Genomic DNA, 19930 nt, shown 5'->3' with positions numbered 1-19930 from the left:
AAAAATACAAAAATTCTATGATAGAATATATTTGCTGGGAAGAAAAAAAAGGAGATGAAAAGGGAGGAGACAATATAACCGATACTACAGAAATTCAAAGGACTATTAGTGTCTACCATGAGCAACTATATGCTAATAAATCAAAAAATCGGGCCGGGCGCGGTGGCTGAAGCCTGTAATCCCAGCACTTTGGGAGGCCGAGGCGGGTGGATCACGAGGTCAAGAGATCGAGACCATCCTGGTCAACATGGTGAAACCCTGTCTCTACTAAAAAAAAAATACAAAAAATTAGCTGGGCATGGTGGTGCATGCCTATAATCCCAGCTACTCAGGAGGCTGAGGTAGGAGAATTGCCTGAACCCAGGAGGCGGAGGTTGCGGTGAGCCAAGATCGCGCCATTGTACTCCAGCCTGGGTAACATGAGTGAAACTCCGTCTCAAAAATAAATAAATAAATAAAAATAAATAAATAAATCAAAAAATCTAGAAGGAATGGGAAAATTCCTAGATACACACAACCTCCCAAATTTGAACCATGAAGAAATCCAAAACCTGAACAGACTAATAATAAGTAACGAGATTGAAGCCATAATAAAAAGTCTCCCAGTAAAGAAAAGGCCAGGACCTGACAGCTTCACTGCTGAATGCTACAGACATTTAAAGAAGAACTAATACTAAATCTCCTGAAGCTATTCTGAAAAATAGAGGAGAGGGGAATATTTCCAAACTCATTCTACAAGGCCAATACTACTCTGATAACAAAACCAGAAAAAGACACATTGAAGAAGAAAAAAAAAAAACCTGGCTGGATGAATAGTTCATGCCTGTAAATCTTAGTATTTTGGGAGGCCAAGGCAGGCAGATCATTTGAACCCAGGTCTTCCAGACCAGCCTGGGTACCACGGTGAAACCCTGTCTCCACAAAAAAATACAAAAATTAGCTGGGCATGGTGGCACATGCCCATACTCCTGGCTACACAGGAGGATGAGGTGGGAGGATTGTTTGAAGTCAGATGATTAAGGTTTCAGTGAGCCATGATTGAATTACTCGCTCTGGCCTGGGTGACAGAGCGAGACCTTGCCTCAATAATAAAAAAAAAAAAAGTAAAAGAAAACTACAGGTCAGTATCTGTGATGAATTTTGATGCAAACATCCTAAAAAGATCATTCTACTGTAATCAAGTGGGATTTATCCCTGGGATGCCAGATGGTTCAACACATGCAAATTAATCAGTATGTTAAATCAATCAATGTGATACATCATATCAACAGAACGACTCTGGAGCCCACACTGTTGCTTCCCGGACTGGTGGTGAATCCTCCATAGTCTGGTGAGTGTAACAACAACAACAACAACAACAACAACAAAACAACAAAATATATATATATATATATATATTTTTTTTTTTTTTCACATGGGATAAAGCTTATTTACCCTTAAAGGTATTGTGTGTGTGTTTTCTTCCCCCCTTGTGCATCTCCCGTATAGAACAGCATGGTGGTGGGTGCCTGTAATCTCAGCTATTCAGGAGGCTGAGGCAGGAGAATCGCTTGAACCCGGGAGACAGAGGTTGCAGTGAGCAGAGATCAAGTCAAGCACTCCAGCCTGGGTCACAGAGTGAGACTCCATTTCAAAAAGAAAGAAAGAAAGAAAGAAAAAAACAATTCTAAAATTTATATGGATTCACAAAAGACCCAGAATAGCCAAAGCTATCTTAAGCAAAAAGAACAAAACTGGGGGAATCACATTACCTGACTTCCAATTATACTAAAGAACCACAGTAACCAAAACAGCATGATATTAGCATAAAAACAGACACATAGACCAATGAAGCAGAACAGAGAACCCAGAAACAAAATCCACACACCTACAGTGAAGTCATTTTCCACAAAGGTGCCATGAACATATACTGAGGAAAAGACAGACTCCTCAATAAATGGTGCTGGGAAAACTGGATATCCATATGCAGAAGAATGAAACTAGACCCCTACCTCTCACCATAAACAAAAATCAAATCAAAATGAATTAAAGACTTAAATCTAAAATTTTAAACTATGAAACTACTATAAGAAAATGTTGGGGAAACTCTCAAGGATATTGGTCTGGGCAAAAATTTATTGAGTAATACCCTACAAGCACAGGCAAACAAAGCAAAAATGCACAAGTGGGATCACATTAAGTTAAAAAGCTTCTGGAAGGCCGGGTGGGGTGGCTCACGCCTGTTATCCCAGCACTTTGGGAGGCCGAGGTGGGAAGATCACCTGAGGTCAGGAGTTTGAGACCAGCCTGGCCAACATGGCGAAACCCTGTCTCTACTAAAAATACAAAAAATCAGTCGGGTGCGGTGACACGTGCCTGTAGCCCCGGCTGCTTGGTAGGCTGGGGCAGGAAGGAGAAGCACTTGAACCTGAGAGGTGGAGGTTGCAGTAAGCCAGATCCCACCGTAGCACTCCAGCCTGGGCGACAGAGTGACACTCCACCAAAAAAAAAAAAAAAAAAAAACTTCCGCACAACAAAGGAAAACAATCAACAAAGTGAAAAGACAACCATAGAATGGGAGAAAATACCTGCAAACAAACCATCTGACAAAGGATTAATAACCAGAATATATAAAGAGCTTAAACAACTCTATAGGAAAAAAATCTAATATAATAATCTGATCAGAAAATGGGCAAAAGATATGAATAGACATTTCTCAAAAGAAAACATACAAATGGCAAACAGATATATGAAAAAATGCTCAACATCACTGATCATCAGAGAAATGCAAATCAAAACTACAATGAGATATCATCTCACCCCAGTTAAATGGCTTATATCCAAAAGACAGGCAATAACAAATGCTGGTGAGGATGTGGAGCAAAGGAAACACTTGTACACTGTTGGTGGAAATCTAAATTAGTACAATCACTATGAAGAACAGTATGGAGGTTCTTCAAAAAACTAAAAATAGAGCTACCATAGGATCTAGCACTGCCACTGCTGGGTATATACACAAAAGAAAGAAAATCAGCATATCAAAGAGAGATATCTATACTCCTATGTTTATTGCAGCACTGATCACAATAGCCAAGATTTGGAAGTAACCTAAATATCCATCAACAGATGAATGAATAAAGAAAAAATGTGGTACTTATACACAATGGAGTATTATTCAGCTATAAAAAAGAATGCGATCCTGCCATTGCAACAACATGGATGGAACTGGAGATCATTGTGACAAGCGAAATAAGCCAGGCACAGAAAGACAAACATTACTTGTTCTCACTTATTTATGGGATGTAAAAATCAAAACAATTAAACTCATGGACACAGAGAGTAAAACTATGGTTACCAAAGGCTGGGAAGGGTAGTGGTGAGATGGGAACTGGGGAGGGAATGGTTAATGGGTACAAAAAGTTAGAAAGAATGAATAAGACCTAGAATTTGACAGCACAACAGGGTGACTATAGCCAATAATAATTTAATTGGACATTTAAAACTAAAAGAATATAATCAGATTGGTTGTAACACGAAGAATAAATGCTTGAGGGGATAGATACATCCTCAATAAAATAAATAAACAGAAACAGGAGGTAGATTGGCCCATAGACTGAAGTTTAGAGACTCCTGCTCAATAAGAAGAACTAAATACCATATCTGACAAACTTAAACAAAATATCATTACTACAGAGCCTTGAGAAAACAGATTTTTCTTTATAAGATGCTAACTCCTTAAACAAAACAGCGGATACCACAATTCCTGAAGGAGTACCTTAAAGATTCACACAACTATAGCTTTTTAAAAGGACCAGGGCAACGTTTACAATGAAAGGAGAAATAGACACAGTTTCCATGATGCCTTTACTGGCTTAAATGACAGAAGAAATGAATAGTGTCTGACTGGCACATATTGCCTGGCCAGGGCCTCACTCCCACACTCCCTCTGTTTTCCCAAAAGGATATCTCCCTCTCCAAATGGCTAGTATCTAACCATCAGGGCTTAATCCTAAGCAAAATACTGAACTAGCTGTTTTGTCCTTAGTGTCCTGCTATCTGCAAAGCTATCCATCTGTCTGCCCTACCTTCAACCTTTCCTTTCAAATATAGTTCTAATCAATCTTTCCTTTCTCTAGTCTATACAAAGTCACAAGTTTATGTCAATTTTATTAAAGCTGTAGCAACAACAAAAAGTCTGATTAACTTAAACTAAATAAAATGTTAATGGTTGAAACTATAGCTCCCCACAAAACATCTTCACTTGATAGTTACCTTCAATATTTTGACTGGCAACATAGAAGTTTCAACCACAGTGAGAGATATTTTTGAGCAGAAAGAGCTTTCTATGCCCCTCAAATCACATCTAAGACCTACCAGGTGACAAAAATTCATTTATAAACTAAACAGTTTAGATAAAGTAGACACTTTAGTTTACTATGAACTGATGATATACTGGCAAACTTAGTAGATGGAGGGCTTTGAGCCAGCTACTTATGTATCAGGTCCTAATCTATAACGCGGCACACCCTGCAGTTGTAGGGATGAGGGGTAAAGTTCATAAGCCACCTAGTGCACAGCCAACCACACAGTGGGTGCTCATAATTGGTAGCTATTTCCAGGATGATGATAAACAAGGATATATCAGAAAATGTTCAGAATTCATCTGTAGAACATGTGGGAGAAGGCTTTAAAATAATAGCATTTCTGCTTGTATTATAAATAAGGGAAAAGGAGAAAAAAGAAACATGCATAGAGAGATTTTTTTAGTTGTGCAGGTAGAGACAGTCTGTGTGTGTGTGCCCGTCTCTCTGTCTGTCTGTCTGTCTCTCTCTCTCTCTCTCTCTCTCTCTCACACACACACACACACACACACACACACAGAGGAACCTACAATGGTAACCCGCCAGAAAGAACTTGACCTGGTGTATGCTAGAAAACATCACCCTCTAGTGACAGCTAGGAATTTGCTGCTTATTCAATTTGCAAGAATTCACATTTAAACTCTTCTATCCAAAAAAAGGCTTTAGAAGTCTTCAGAAATGCAATCATCATTACAATCATGTGTTGCTGTGGTGGGGGCCAGGAACATGAATTCCTTGAAGTTATACAAAAACTTTCTATGCATGTGCCTTTGCGCATTTTTTCTATGAAGGTCTTAAGTGTTAGAGTCTCAAAGTGGCCTGTGAGTTTAAAAAAAAAAAAGGTCAAATTAAAATATTTCGACCAGGCATGGTGACTCACATCTGTAATCCCAGCACTTTTGGAGGCTGAGGCAGGCGGATGACCTGAGGTCAGGAGTTTGAGATCTGCCTGACCAACAAGGAGAAACCCTGCCTCTACTAAAAATACAAAAATTACCCGGGTGTGGTGGCGCATGCTTATAATCCCAGCTTCTCAGGAGGCTAAGGCAGGAGAATCGTTTGAAACCAGGAGGCTGCAGTGAGTGGGCAACAAAAGCGAAACTCTGTCCCCGCAAAAAAAGTTTCATATGGAAATTAATTAACCTACGAATAGGCACAAGTACTTGAAATGCTTATTTCCTCAACATGCCCTTTCTTTATGTATACTCCTAATCGGGAATATAAAATCTGAAACCTAACTGAATTCCATTGATTTGTTCTGTAAATCATTTCATCACATTTATGTTAATCTTTCTAAAAGTGTATTCCCATTTTGCCCACCTCTTATTTTAAAAATGTTGTCATCACATATATCATCAGGCTCCTGAGCCACTCTCTGGCTTTCCTGTCCCTTCCACAACTACAGCGTGACCTCCAGCTCATCTTCCACAGACCCTTCCATTTCCTCCTTTGTAAATCAAAGACCGCATATGCTCATTTACCTCACACTCTTTTGTAAGAATTACAAATTAATTGTTAATAATACTAATGGTATTAATTATGATTAATTAGAAATAAGTTGAGAAAGATAAAGTATTATACAAATGTTGGCTGCTGAATGTCTACTGGGACACTGGAAGTCAAAACAGTATCAGGTCTTTCTATGTCTGTGGTAGAATGCCAAAGCCTGGACACACATTCTTTTAGTAATTTTAGGTCACTTCTGCAAGTGAATACTAGGAGACTGTGCCTTACTCCTGATCTTTGCTCTCAGGGAGCCACTCCAGCTTAAGCCTTCCACCTACCAGAGATAACCTCAGGTTTTCCTCAACCCTCCAGATCTTATTTGACATTTTATTATAGGTAGCAACTTGTTGTGTACTTAATACTATTGAACTGTTGAGTTTAAAAATGATTAAGATGGTAGATTTTATGTGTTTTTTACCACAATAAAAAAAATAAGGCTCCAAATGAGCTACAAAATGAGGGCCCTAAAAGATTATAAAGGACTCTATTTCTAATCCTTCTCATTTTTCAGATGAAGGAACAGAATTAACGTCCCATAGCTGAGACCCAAGAGCAGGACCTGGGGGGTACACTGATTCCTAGTACATAGTTGACTACAAAACAACAACAACAACAACAACAACAACAACAACAACAAAATAAACCAAGTATAATGGGAAAAACTGAAGAAAGTGGTTAAGCGGGACAAAGACAACAAAGTAGGCAGAATCACAAGAAGAAAGAAGACCAAGGGAAAATTTCAAGAACATTTTTTAAAGTAAGAAAGCATGGAGGAAATGACTGAATATTTTATAAATATAAGATGGTCCCTGTTTTGCTGGAATAGCAATCTGAAACCATCATTTATCTTGCTCCGGGTGGAGCTGAGGTCTGGGAATTCCCATATAAGGTAGTTTGTTCAGGCTTACTTCCTCAAGCAGACATCATACCTCTCCATCCAAAAAAGGCACTGGAAGAAAAGATTCTTTGGGAACAACATCCACACATACATTAAAGGCTGTGGTTTCCACTCCTAATGGTTAGTAGATTTGCCAAGACAGCCTCCTCCCAACCCCCGCCCAAATATGGTTCAGCATCTAGCAGTCACCACCGCAGAGCCTTCCTGTGGTCTCGACTGGCAGTGGTGATAAAGGTCGGCATGACCTTACTGCTCTCCACAAATAGCCCAATAATGTCCTCTCACGATATGGTCACATTTTTCCTTTTAAGAGCAGCCCTGCTATTATGTATGGTACCTTCCTTCCAAAGAGCTTTCCATTCTCAGGTGAAGCTGCTTTCTCGCCCGACAATAATTTCTCTCAATGGCTTCAAGGCAGGGCCTCTACCTTCGATTTTTTTTTTTTTAGGATGAGTCTCTCTACCTTTTTCTTAGAGCTATGCTTGTCCACTTTAGTAGCCAGTAGCCACACGCAGCAACTTGAAATGTGGCTAGTCCGAATTCAGATGGATTTTAAATATAAAGTACACAGTGGAGTCTCTTGGTAATTTTACAATGCTGATGACATGATATGTATACAGCTTGGACATGATGACAGTTTGATATACTGGGTTAAATTAAACGTATTATTAAAATTAATCATCCTTCTCTCTTTTTGCCTGTTGTAAATGGCTACTAGAAAATCTTAAACTACAGATGGGGCTCACATTATATTTCTACAGGATAGCACCATTATAGATAATATAATAAACGCTGTTTACTGAATAAAGACATATAGCCCAAAAGACTTTGAGGATGAGGCTCTGAAAACTCAGGCAGACCCTGCCCAAACTCAGTAGAAAGAAACCCTGGAATCCCTTCATTTCAAACCAGCTCTTATCAGCCGGGTAACTTTCTTCATTTGCAGGTAAGATTCTTCATCTATAATGCAGACAAAATAAACCCCTCTCACAGACTGGTAAGGACTGAGAACACAAAGAAAGCATTTTAGCATTCAGCAACACATAGTATGTTCTCAGTAAATGTCACTTCCCTTTCTGTGGGTGCATTCAGTAGTGGTTTAGTCATCTTGGGGTTAGTCATGGAATGTCTGGATTCCAGTCCTCTTTGTTCCTTCTCCATTCTAATCACTTCCACAGAATTCACCACAACTTACCAGTCAGGGATGTGTGGCGAACTTCCTAAACAAAAGCTACCCTTCCCCACAGCTGTATTTTTTATTCCTACCACTTGTCGACCATATCCTTCTCATCTCTTCTCTGGGGGTCCATGCACTAATAAATTATTAAAATTAATCTCAAAATTCTGGTTGCTGCTCATTTTCTCCTTAGGACTGTTACCAGTAGCTCATTGCTATTGCCTGATTTTAAAGGGAGCTTTGTTACTATTCTAGCTATCTCATGTGTGAACACTTCCTTCCCCTCACGTGCATAGATATCCTTTACTTACCACTAGGGTCTCACCAGATATGTAATGACTGAAGGATTCTACAATGGTCCTAGAAATAAGTAAAATAAAACCGAATGTTGACTTAATTACTGACCAGGCCAATCAGGATTACGGGAATGAAAAGTACCTTTTATGACTAAGAAATGACATCTGACTTGTGAGTCTGGTGTTTATTTCTGGCTGGTTTGTCTGTGGAAAATTCACTTTATTATTTCTTTTCAGCTGTTGCCAGCAGTGTGCTGGGCTGGTGGCCCTGACAGTTGAATTCCCCCCACAGATGATGCTATTTTCTCATTCCCCACCCAATCTTTCCCAAATACTTGGCACTTTTTAGCATTATACAGGTGCTAATTGTTCTGAAAATCTGACTTAAATTAAAATTTATTGTAAATTGATGTAATCTAACATCTGGATGTCATTCTGCCTCTATGTCCCTTTTCACAAAGACAGCAACTGCAGGTCTGGGTAGGCTTGAGAGTGGGGAAGAAGGAGAAACTCCTGCAAGACGTCTTCCCCAGCATTCCTTTTTAGAAGGCAAGGGGTGAGAAGGAAAGAATTAGTGAGGGAAAGAAAAGGCAGTAGAAGGGGAGAAGATTTAAGAAGGAAAAAAGCAAAAGAAAGAAGAATGGCTTTCTTCACAGCAGCAGTCAGACGGTGGGAGGCTTGGATGAGGTTTGCAAATGTTTGGAAGTGTAGAAAAACCATGAGACTACCAGACACTAAAGTGAATTTGGTTGTTTTCAACCCTGAACTCTAGTAGTTCTGGATCTTAAAGGAGATAATGCATAAATGATGCAGAGTAAACTAAAAAACAAAGGCCGAGAATAATTCGCAGTTCCTCAAAAAGTTAAACAGAATTACCACATGGACCCAGCAATTCCAATTATGGGTATATATCCGAAAGAATTGAAAACAAGGATGCAAACAGATATATGTATACCCATGTTCACAGCAGCATTATTCACAATAGTCAAGGTATGGAAACAACCCAAGTGTCCTTCACAGGTGAATGTTATATATATTTTACTATTAATACAATACAATATTTGTTGGCCATCTAGGTCCCACCAAATATCAAGCTAGGATCCTTTCGTATACACTATTTCAATTAGTCCTCACTACTTACAGATTAAATACTATTGCCATTTACAGATAAGGAATCTGCAACTCAGATATTAAATAATAGGTTCAAAATCACACAAATGGCAGAAGTAAAATTTAAACATGGTCTTTCAACTATACCACAGTATTTCAAGGATAAACAGGCTCATGAATAAAGAACAAGTGAGAAAAGTATATGCTCCTTGTGGTCTGAAACTGTTAAATAAATGACAAGAAAGATTATAAACAGCTGAACCCAAAGAACTAGGTAGTCTAAATGTGCTCCCAGGCTGCAAACAAACTTTCTTTTAGCATAGTACATTTTAAACCCTATAAATATACTGCTAAGGAAATCTCTGCCTCTTCTCCCCACCGCGCTTCCACAAAATTGGTAAGTTAATTTTTTAATTTTTCATATTCTATATGTCCTAACCCAAACTATCATCTGGGCTGATAAAGTATCCTTTTCTCCCAACAATATTACCATACGTTTGTGGCTACATTTAGGGTATAAAACACCTCCCCACATGCCACTTCACTAAATTTAATCAAGCACTCTAGAGGACATCAACGTTTCATTTTGCAACTATTCTGACAAACTGTGTTTCAAAAGTGACACACTGACTCAGAGCTAAAACACTGCTCCTGTATACCTCTTTCTACTGAGACTAACGGGTCAATCAACATATTGCTAACTTTTGGACAAGACCCAATTTAAAATCACTGTAAGTCTTTGCATTAAAAAAAATAAAACTAGGCTGGGCATGGTGGCTCACGACTGTAATCCCAGCACTTTGGGAGGCGGGTGGATCACCTGAGGCTGAGGCAAGTGGATCATCTGAGGTCAGGAGTTCGAGACCAGCCTAGCCAACATGGTGAAACCCTGCCTCTATTAAAAATACAACAATTAACTGGGCATGGGGGTACGTGCCTGTAATCCCAGCTACTCAGGAGGCTGAGGCAGAAGAATCGCCTGAACCCGTGAGGCGGAGGTTGTAGTGATGCAGTGAACCAAGATCGCGCCACTGCACTTCAGCGTGGCTGACAAAGCAAGACTCCATCTCAAAAAAACAAAATAAAAACAAAAACAAAAAAAACCTAAAACATTAAAAAAATTTCCCTTAAAGGGCCAAGCATGGTGGCTTAAGCCTGTAATCTCAGCACTTTGGGAAGCTGAGGCAGGAGGATCTCTTGAGGCCAAGACAAGCCTGGGAAACATAGTGAGACTGTGTTTTTACAAAAATTTTAAAAATTAGCCAGGCATGGTGGTGTGTGCCTATAGTCCCAGGTGTTTGGGAGGCTGGGACAAGAGAATCGCTTGAGCCCAGGAGGATAAGGCTGCACTAAGCCATGATCACGCCACTGCACTCCAGCCTGAGTGACAAGAGCAAGATCTTGTCAATCAATTAATCAATCAATCAATCTTTTTTTTTTTTTTTTTTTTTACGTTTCATTGAAGGCTTCCTCTTTTCTCTCAGAACTCTCAGAACTGCTGACATCAAGAAACTATCAATGAGACTTCATACTCCTTCCCACCCCTCTGACAAGGCCCAGGTTCAGGCCCCACCACATCATTTGCTCAGTCCTTTGCTACAGGATGTTCATACATCTGGAATTACCAACAGAAACCACTTCTCAGTCATCTTTGTGTCCCCAGAACCTAACACAGTGCTTAGCATGGGCAAACACTCAAATGTCAACTGAATGAAGGACCCACTGACACACCCTTTTGTATGGTATTACTATCTTGCTTTTTAGTCCTTCTAATCCATTCTCTACACTGTAATATTAGCAAATCACTTCATGGCAACATTATAGTTGCTGCCCTAATGTCCCCAAACTTAACACTGCATTCAAGACCAATACTCCACATACACCCTTCCTCCCAGCCATTCTTATCCTTCAAACATTCCAGTACAGATCATTTTTGAATTTCATTGAATCAACACTTGTTTATTGAGCATTTACAGCTCTGGGCACTTGGAATACAGAGGTGAACAAGTAAAACAAAGCCCCTGCTTTAACAAATCTTCCAGGCTAATGGGGAAAACACAGCATAGAAAGGAATAGGGCAGGGCATAGATCCAGACAGATGCAAAGGTAATGGAGGCTTCTGAACAGAGAAGTAACATTGACCTACAAACCTTTGCTCAAGCTGTTGCCAACTCTGCCTAAAACAAGACTCTTTTCCATCATTTGTCAAATTCTTCAAAGCTCAACTCTAAAGTCATTACCTCCATGGTGCCATCTCTTAAGAATTACAGAGGGATCCCCCCTCTTTTTGGTTAGCCTCAAAAACTTGACACTACTTGTGATGGCCTGATGTTTAGTTATTTTTGATATATTTTTAAAACACCACCAAGTATTTTCATTCAGAATATTTCATTCTATTTTCATTCTATCAGCTGTGCACAGTGCCTTGTTGTTTGGAAACTAAAGTTATGTACCCTTTTTATCAACTGAAAGACCAAATTAAAATGATCATCCTCTTTTTAACGTTTTCTTTCCTATCCATAAAAACGCTTCTGTTCTCCTGTTCATTATAACTATTCCTTATTTCCTGATTATGTGTGTGAATGTATACATATACACACGTACTTACACAGGACATACATCTATATAAGAGAATTCCCTTACACATGCAATCGGTATCTCTTTTAATGTTATCATGTTCTTGAAGATTAACTGTAAAATCAATGCTTTGGCAAATAAATACATTTAAATCTCTAAGAAGTCCACTGTGTAAGGCAAGTCACGTAGTAAAGTAAGATTATTTTGTGGGTAAATAATGACCCCTTAATAAATGTTTTCCAAATGTAGGTCTGAGGCATTAGAGTTCCTTTAAGAATGGCCTGCTGAGGGAAATTCCACCCAACAGCAGCAGAATACATATTCTTCTCAAGTGCACATGGAACATTCTCCAGGACAGGTCAAGAAGACTGATACTATATCAGGTGCCTTTTCTGACCACAATGGTATGAAACTAGAATAGATTCTATAATAACAGGAGGACATGGAAAATTAACAAATATGTGGAAGTTAAACTATAGGCTACTAAACAACTACCGAGTCAAAGAAAAAATTTAAGGGAATATTAAGAAGAAATTAAAGGAGAAATATAAAAATATCTTATGAAAAATGAAAATGGAAACACAACATACCAAAATTTATGGGATGCAGCAAAAGTAGTACTAACAGGGAAGTTTACAGCAATAGACACTTACATCAAAAAAGATCTCAAATAACAGCCTAACATTACACCTCAAGGAACTAGAAAAAGAAGAAACTAAGCCCAATGTTAGTAGAAGGAAGGAAATAACAAAGATCAGAACAGAAATAAATGAAAAAAAAGAGACTAGAAAAACAATAGAATCAATGAAACGAAGAGTTGGTCAACAGGTACAAAATTAGTTAGCTAGAAGAGTAAGTTCTGGTGATCTATTGTACAGCAAGGTGATTATAGTTAATAATACTATATTGTATATCTCAAAATAGCTCGAGAGGATTTTAAATGTTGTCATCACAAAAAAGTAGTAAATATTTGAGGTGCTTGATAGTCTAATTACCCTGATTTGATCATTGTACAATGTACATATGAACCCAAACATCACATTGTACACCATAAATAAATGTGTCAATTAAAAATAAAACTTAAAAAAAGAATGACCAGCAGTTGTTTTTTTTTTTTTTAACAGAGTTCACGTTAATGAGTAAGAGTAACTCCTTATTTATAGCTGCTTTCTTCTTACCATGGCAGGACAAAAGTTCACTAAACATACTGTTACATTTCCCCCGGCAAAGACACTAGGCAGCAGAAATAATGTTTAAAAAATTTAATGTAATAAAATACCAAAAGCATTACTAAGGTCTTTTATAGTAGAAGGCTCTGCAGGGCATAAACTGGACGTAAACTATATGACACTAAATACTGATGATCAATTATTGTTTTAAAATTTTTATTGCAAACAAAAGGCATAGTTTCTCTTCCATACCCACCCTACTTTGAAACCAATAAAACAAAAAAGTTTTCACATATTTCAGTAATTAAATACACATCTACAAGATTTAAGAACCATAATCATAACCTCTGCAGCAGGGAGAAAATTTTAATCAGCATGGCTAAAGGTTGCTACAACTCACCCAAGACCCCTTCTGCATAGAGTTTCAACAAATATCCTTTAGATTTGCTTTTTAAGTAACTGAGAAAGACAGATCATAAGGAAAACAACTCCAGAAATACAATACCCTGTATTTGGCTGATTTAGGCGATCACATCCATTTCTTCTCTTAAACTTTTCTCAAACTTCCACTCCACCTTACATACACAGGCCAGGTCTGTAAACCTAACACTCTACCTCAGGCACCTCCAGATCCCCTTCTCTTAATTTAAGAGTAAAGAACCCTCCTCCTGGCCCCTACTCTTATTTAACTTACTTATCAGGGTTTGGGAGGCCAGTTTCACATCACTGTGAGTTATCTTTGAAAGCTCCTATTTCCTAAACTGTATAGAACTTCCTCATCTTAGTTTTGTCTCCATTGTCTTGAACTATATTTGAGCCAATGAAACCAAGTTGAGGTTTTTTTTTCCCTGTATTTAGTCAAATCACGTGACATGGTGTGTTACATGATAACCCCACTGTTCTGAAGCAACAGGACAACACCCCTAAATGTCATAACTCATATCCTGTTAAGTTACTTTATATACTTCATGAATTTAAGAAATTCACCCAAAAACTTATTCAAAGCACATATAACATGCAGACAAATATTTAGAAAAAGGAATAATGATCAGCATAGAAACAGGTAACTTTAAACAAATGACAGACTCTGGCCCTCTGGATCTCTACAATATCTACATGTTTGAATTAATGGAGCTTCTTTATGTGTCCTCTGAATGCTACTTTGGGGTCAAGCAGCTACTTTATATTACATCTTCCGGTGGCAAGGCGCAGGCCAGCTTAGAGACGGGCACTCCAGGCTCTGGCTGCCAGAGCAGCGGAAACTATTCTTTCTGTCCCAGATATCCCTGACAAACACAATGCAGAGAAAAAGCACCGAGGCCACACATAGCTGACTGAGTCACCTCCTGGGACTCCTCAGCGCCAAGTTTCCACTGAAGAATAAGGGGATCTTTAGTTGAAGCTAAAAAAAAAAACTTGAGAGCAATTAATTCAGCCTTCCTGTTTCATGAATGAAGGCGTCCTTGCCTGGATTCACTGAAAATACAGTAAGAAAGCTCCTTTACCCAATTTCTTTGTTATAGAGCAATCATTTGTAGGATGATAATAGCATTTCTAGATATTAAGGCCTGACTGAGGTTAATCTTTAAAAACAAGAAAATGGCCAGGCACAGTGGCTTACAATAGCCTGCAATCTCAGTGGTTTGGGAGGCCAAAGTGATAGGATCTTGAGGCCAGAAGTTTGAGACCTGACTAGGCAACATAGGAGACCCTGTCTCTAAAAAAACAGACACACAAACAAAATACAACAAAACCTCAAAAAACCCAAGAAAACAACTCATCACCTTTGCTTGCTATCCAACATTGAGACTGGGTACTAGCCACTTTTAGGGCTAGTAACAAGCTATAACCCGAGGGCACCTTGGTGGGTGACTATTTACAGTGAAGGGTTTAGTGCTTGAAAGAGTGAAAGAGCACATACAAGACAAGCTAAAAGCAGAGGGAGTTCTAAAACTCAGGGTTCTGCCCAGCACTCCTGGAGGAACCTCACAGGCTTCGCCTTCATGTAGTCTGAAATTCAACCATCAGAGCTGGTTTGGAAGCTCTCATACAATATTAAATGCAATAAAATTCCAGCCAGAATGTTTTTCTGGCTTTCATTTATTTACTTGATTTTGGGAGGTGGGAGAGGAAGGCAGATGGAAGCTGGAAGTGAAAAGACTGCTTGCGAGTGGGAAGCAGTTCCCTCCCGCATTCCCAGCAGGGACAGTTCTATGTCATGGAGATAAACCCTGGGAAGCAGCCGTGATCTCTCTTGGGAGGAGGAAAAGAGAACGTAAGTCTTCTGAGCTACAGCTCCGAAATATAAAATTCCCTCTAGGAAGGCAGCTCATGATGCTGCAGTTAAAATCTAAAGGAAGGAAACTGGATGTTTTTCTGTGCCCCAGCAGAACATCCTGGGCGGACTGGCATTGCCGTTAACTTCTTTACTCATGGATGGGTCCCATCAACCCTCTTCTTGAAGCCATGCACCACTCCCACTAAGGACTATCTTACCATTCTTGAGAGTCTTTCTATAATCGACCTCATCAATTTCTTCTCTCGGTGGATATTACTTCTTCATGAAGAAAACAGATCATCTGGAAGGTTCCTTTTCAACTACCTCCACCCATATGCTTACTCTTTGGGCCTTCAGTCCCAACAAGGTCTGTTCAATGTCAGTCCATAAACTCACATCCAGACAGCCACTTTCCTTCTTTGTGGGCCCTTTCCCACAAAGAGTTTGTAAACAGGCTCCAGTTTCTGCTACATTAAAATGAGTCTATCTTGAGTCACTCTCCAGCTACCATCATGCCTCTCCCCACTTTTCAGGCACCATTTTCTAAAAGTTGTCTCAACTCTTATTTACTCATCAACTTACTACAATCTGGAAACATCTCTTGTTGTTTTTTGCTTTTGAGACAGTCTCACTCTATCGCCCAGGCTGGAGTGCAGTGGTGCGATCTCGGCTCACTGCAACCTCTGCCGCCCAGGTTCAAGCAATTCTCCTGCCTCAGCCTCCCGAGTAGCTGAAATTACAGGCGCCTGCCACCATGTCTGGTTAATTTTTGTATTTTTAGTAGAGACAGGGTTTCATCATCTTGGCCAGGCTGGTCTTGAACTTCTGACCCTGTGATCCACCTGCCTCGGCCTCCCAAAGTGCTGGGATTATAGGCGTGAGCCACTGTGCCCAACCTGTTTTTTATTTTTTGAAACGGAGTCTTGCTCTGTCACCAGGCTGGAGTTCAGTGGTGCGAATCTTGGCTCACTACAACCTCTGACTCCCGGATTCAAGTGATTCTCTTGCCTCAGCTTGCCAAGGAGCTAGGACTACAGGCACATGCCATCACACCCAGATAATTTTTGTGTTTTTAGTAGAGATGGGGTTTCACCATGTTGGCCAGGATGGTCTCTATCTCTTGGCCTCATGATCCGCCTGCCTCAGCCTCCCATAGTGCTGAGATTACAGGCATGAGCCACTGTGTTCAGCCTGGAAACACCTCTTACAGTCACAGTTAGCTTTTAAAAGCCAAATCCAGAAGAAATTTTTCAGTCCTCATCTTACATTTGACATTTTTAAATGCTGCTTACCCCCAGATTTTTCTGTTCCCTTGGCTTCCAGACCATCATACCTTTGTCCCTCTCGTCATCCCATCACTGTCTCCTTTGCAGGAGCCTCTGCCTCTGCCTGCCTGGAGGTATGGCTACTCTCCAGCCTGACCTTGGCTCTCTGCTCCTCTCATTGTGCACATTGTTCCTGATGACTTCAACATTCTTCATGGCTGAACTACTCCCTCCCTTTTAGGGGCACCGGCTGGACCTTCTTGAACTTCACAATCATACACCGAATTGTCTGCTGATGTCTCCATATAGACATTTTCACAGTCAACTCAAACTCATGTGGCCTAAAATAAACTCCCCACCCATCATGCCTAAATCCAATTCTTCTTAATGTGTCTGCTCTCAGGTATGGCAACATTATCCAACTAGGCACACAAGCTAAGAATCTCCTAGTCGTCTCTGGCTTCTTATCTTCAGTCACCCACTGCTGCTAACTTTGATCCTGGGTAGCTCTCAAACTTGTCCCTCTGCCCCACCTCATTCCTATTTTCACCCACTACAGTCCAGCTTTCATTGTTACTCACTTGGTTTGCTGCCATAGCCTCCTAAGTGGAGTCCCTGTCTCCAGCCTGGTCCCCTTCAATCAAATACAAAAGGCACAGCCAGCAAGTGGTCTCTCTAAGGAACCTGCTATCATTACTCTGCTTGATTCTCTACTGCACTCAGGACATAGTCAACACCCCTTAAGGTAACATACAAAACCCTACATCACCTGGTCCATCTTTTTTCTGAGATAGAGTTGTGCTCTGTTGCCCAGGGTGGACAGCAGTGGAGCAATTTCGGCTCACTGCAGCCTCCATTTCTTGGGTTCAAGTGACTTTCCTGCCTCAACCTCCTAAATAGCTGGGACAACAGGCGTGCACCACTACACTTGGCTAATTTGTGTATTTTTAGTAGAGACGGGGTTTCGCCATGTTGCCAGGCTGGTCTCAAACTCCTGACCTCAAATGATTCGCCTGCCTTGGCATCCCATAGAGCTGGGATTACAAGCATGAGCTACTGCGCCAGGCCCTGCCTGGCCCCATCTACATCCCCAAACCCTCAACCCTGGACACTTCCTGCCACTCACTTTACATAGCCTAAGAGGTACACACACACACCACACAGGCCCCCATCTCCATGCTCTGCTCATGCTGACCTTGGCTGGGAAGGGATTCCCTTCACTAATGCTCACATTCTCAAACAATTCAGAAAACCTGCCCATACCTTCCCAGTCCACTCTCCTGCCTGAATCCCGCACTCCTCCTCAGAGATCCTGTTATGACTTCTCATTTATTCTGTGAGGATCCTTTTATGAACTCCTTTGTTTAACCTCATGGAGGGCAGGGTCTAGATTCCTACTCATCTTTATGCCCCTGGGGCCTCTACGTATCAGACACACTAGACGTTTAATAAAGTTCAGCTAACTTGAGTCCCATAGGAGGGGCATTGTTATTCCTTACCTCTGATAAGGAACAGGAAGCTCAGAATGAGGTTACATGGCTTTAAAAGTCACCCAAGGAAAAGTCTAGGAGGGGAACCTAGAATGCAAAAGCATACCAGCTAAAATAAGTCTTCTTCTTGATAGCAGAAGGCCTCTCAGGGTTAAGCATGGTGGGAACAAGGAACATGCTTATGTTTTTCCACTGCTACCCTACGCCTGACAAGGTGTTAGCCAGTGCATAGCAAATGCTTAGCAAACACAGGTTGGCTCGCTATGATTATGGAGTGATCACTTTCATTTATAGACTGGGCAAGAGTGGGTTTGCTTCTCTCCAGCAGATGGAGCTATGATCCTGTATTATCTCCAGCTATGGTCTGGGAACCTTTAGAAGAACCAGCCTTTTTCATGCATCCCTTGCCATGCTTCTTTTTGTCCTTTATTAGTCTCATATAGAAACAGAAACAACAGCTGGGTGGCTCATGCCTGTAATCCTAGTACTTTGGGAGGCCGACGTGGGCAGACCACTTGCGGTCAGGAGTTCAAGACCAGCCTGGTCAACATAGCAAAACCCCATCTCTACTTAAAAAAATAAAAAAATTAGCGGGGAATGTTGGTACGCACCTGTGATCCTGGTAACCCAGGAGGCCGAAGCAGGAGAATCACTTGAACCTGGGAGGCAGAGGTTGCAGTGAGCCAAGATCACACCACAGCACTCCAGCCTGAGTGACAGAGTAAGACTCTGTCTCAAAGAAAAAAAAAAGAAAGAAAGAAAGAAAGAAAGAAAGAAAGAAAGAAAGAAAGAAAGAAAGAAAGAAAGAAAGAAAGAAAGAAAGAAAGAAAGAGCAACAACAAAATAAGAGGATAGAATACTCTGAATAGACATAGATCGTTTTAAAAATTTGTTCAATGCCCAATATACTTGCTTATATTTTTTCTTCCTGGGACTTTAAAAAAAATCTGTGATAATTACACCTGACTTGATTCAATGAATCTATCAAGTGCTACTCAGTGTCTTCACCTTTATATAATCTTCATAGGTCCTTGTTACAAAAGACATTTATAACCCAAAAGGTTCATCATATTCATCTCTATGTATATACCCTATGTCACTTGGGAAAACAATTAGTTTAGTTTACTAACCGTCTCTCATTTAAAAACAAAACCCTTTGAACCAGGCGTGGTGGCTCATGCCTGTGGTCCCAGCACTTTGGGAGGCTGAGGTGGGTGGGTCATCTGAGGTCAGGAGTTTGAGACCAGCCTGGCCAACATGGTGAGACCCTATCTCTACTTAAAAAAAAATACAAAAATCAGCCAGGTGTGGTAGTGCACCCCTGGTAAGATTCTCAGCTACTCAGGAGGCTGAGGCAGGAGAATCACTTGAATGCAGGAGGCAGAGGTTACAGTGAGCTGTGATCTCGCCACTGCACTCCAGCCTGGGCAACAAGAGTGAAACTCCCTCTCAAAAAAACACAAAAAACCCACAAAACCCCTTGTAATATATTCTAACCATTGTCTTAAAGGATTTGAGCTTCTAAATAGAATATAAAAGAACAATTGGTGCAGTAGCTCACACCTGTAATCCCAGCACTTTGGGAGGCAGAGGCAGGTGGATTACGTAAGGCTGGGAGTTCGAGACCAGCCTAACCAACATGGAGAAACCCTGTCTATACTAATAATACAACAAATAGCTGGGCGTGGTGGCACATGCCTGTAATCTCAGATACTCAGGATGCTGAGGCAGGGGAATTGTTTGAACCCGGGAGCGGGAGTTGGGGGTCGTGGTGAGCCGAGATCATGCCATTGCACTTTAGCCTGGGCAACAAAACTCCGTCTT

General features: G+C 40.5%; 1 protein-coding gene and 1 long non-coding RNA gene across 7 annotated transcripts in view; both read right to left on the bottom strand.

The window, feature by feature from the left end:
- LIMS1 (LIM zinc finger domain containing 1) overlaps positions 1 to 19930 on the bottom strand; it is a 143104-nt gene that overhangs the window by 69733 nt on the left and 53441 nt on the right. The window contains exon 1 of one of the 6 annotated variants that reach the window (XM_017541136.2): positions 13768 to 14426. The exons of 2 other annotated variants lie outside the window; for them this stretch is intronic. The gene's annotated coding sequence lies outside the window, so the exon portion shown is untranslated. Of the gene's footprint in view, positions 1 to 13578; positions 14427 to 19930 lie in introns of those variants that run through there. 3 more of the 6 variants (XM_017541134.2, XM_017541139.2, XM_017541138.2) reach the window with 3 other exon arrangements.
- On the bottom strand, positions 1778 to 4351 carry LOC119473088. Its single transcript, XR_005202263.1, has 3 exons — positions 4341 to 4351; positions 3770 to 3771; positions 1778 to 2039 (listed from the first exon to the last, which is right to left on the bottom strand). It is a non-coding gene; the product is annotated as an uncharacterized LOC119473088 (long non-coding RNA).

The sequence above is a fragment of the Cebus imitator genome, unplaced genomic scaffold (assembly GCF_001604975.1).
Source record: "Cebus imitator isolate Cc_AM_T3 unplaced genomic scaffold, Cebus_imitator-1.0 Scaffold131, whole genome shotgun sequence".
NCBI lineage: Eukaryota > Metazoa > Chordata > Mammalia > Primates > Cebidae > Cebus > Cebus imitator.
This window is presented reverse-complemented; position numbering and strand designations above follow the sequence as displayed.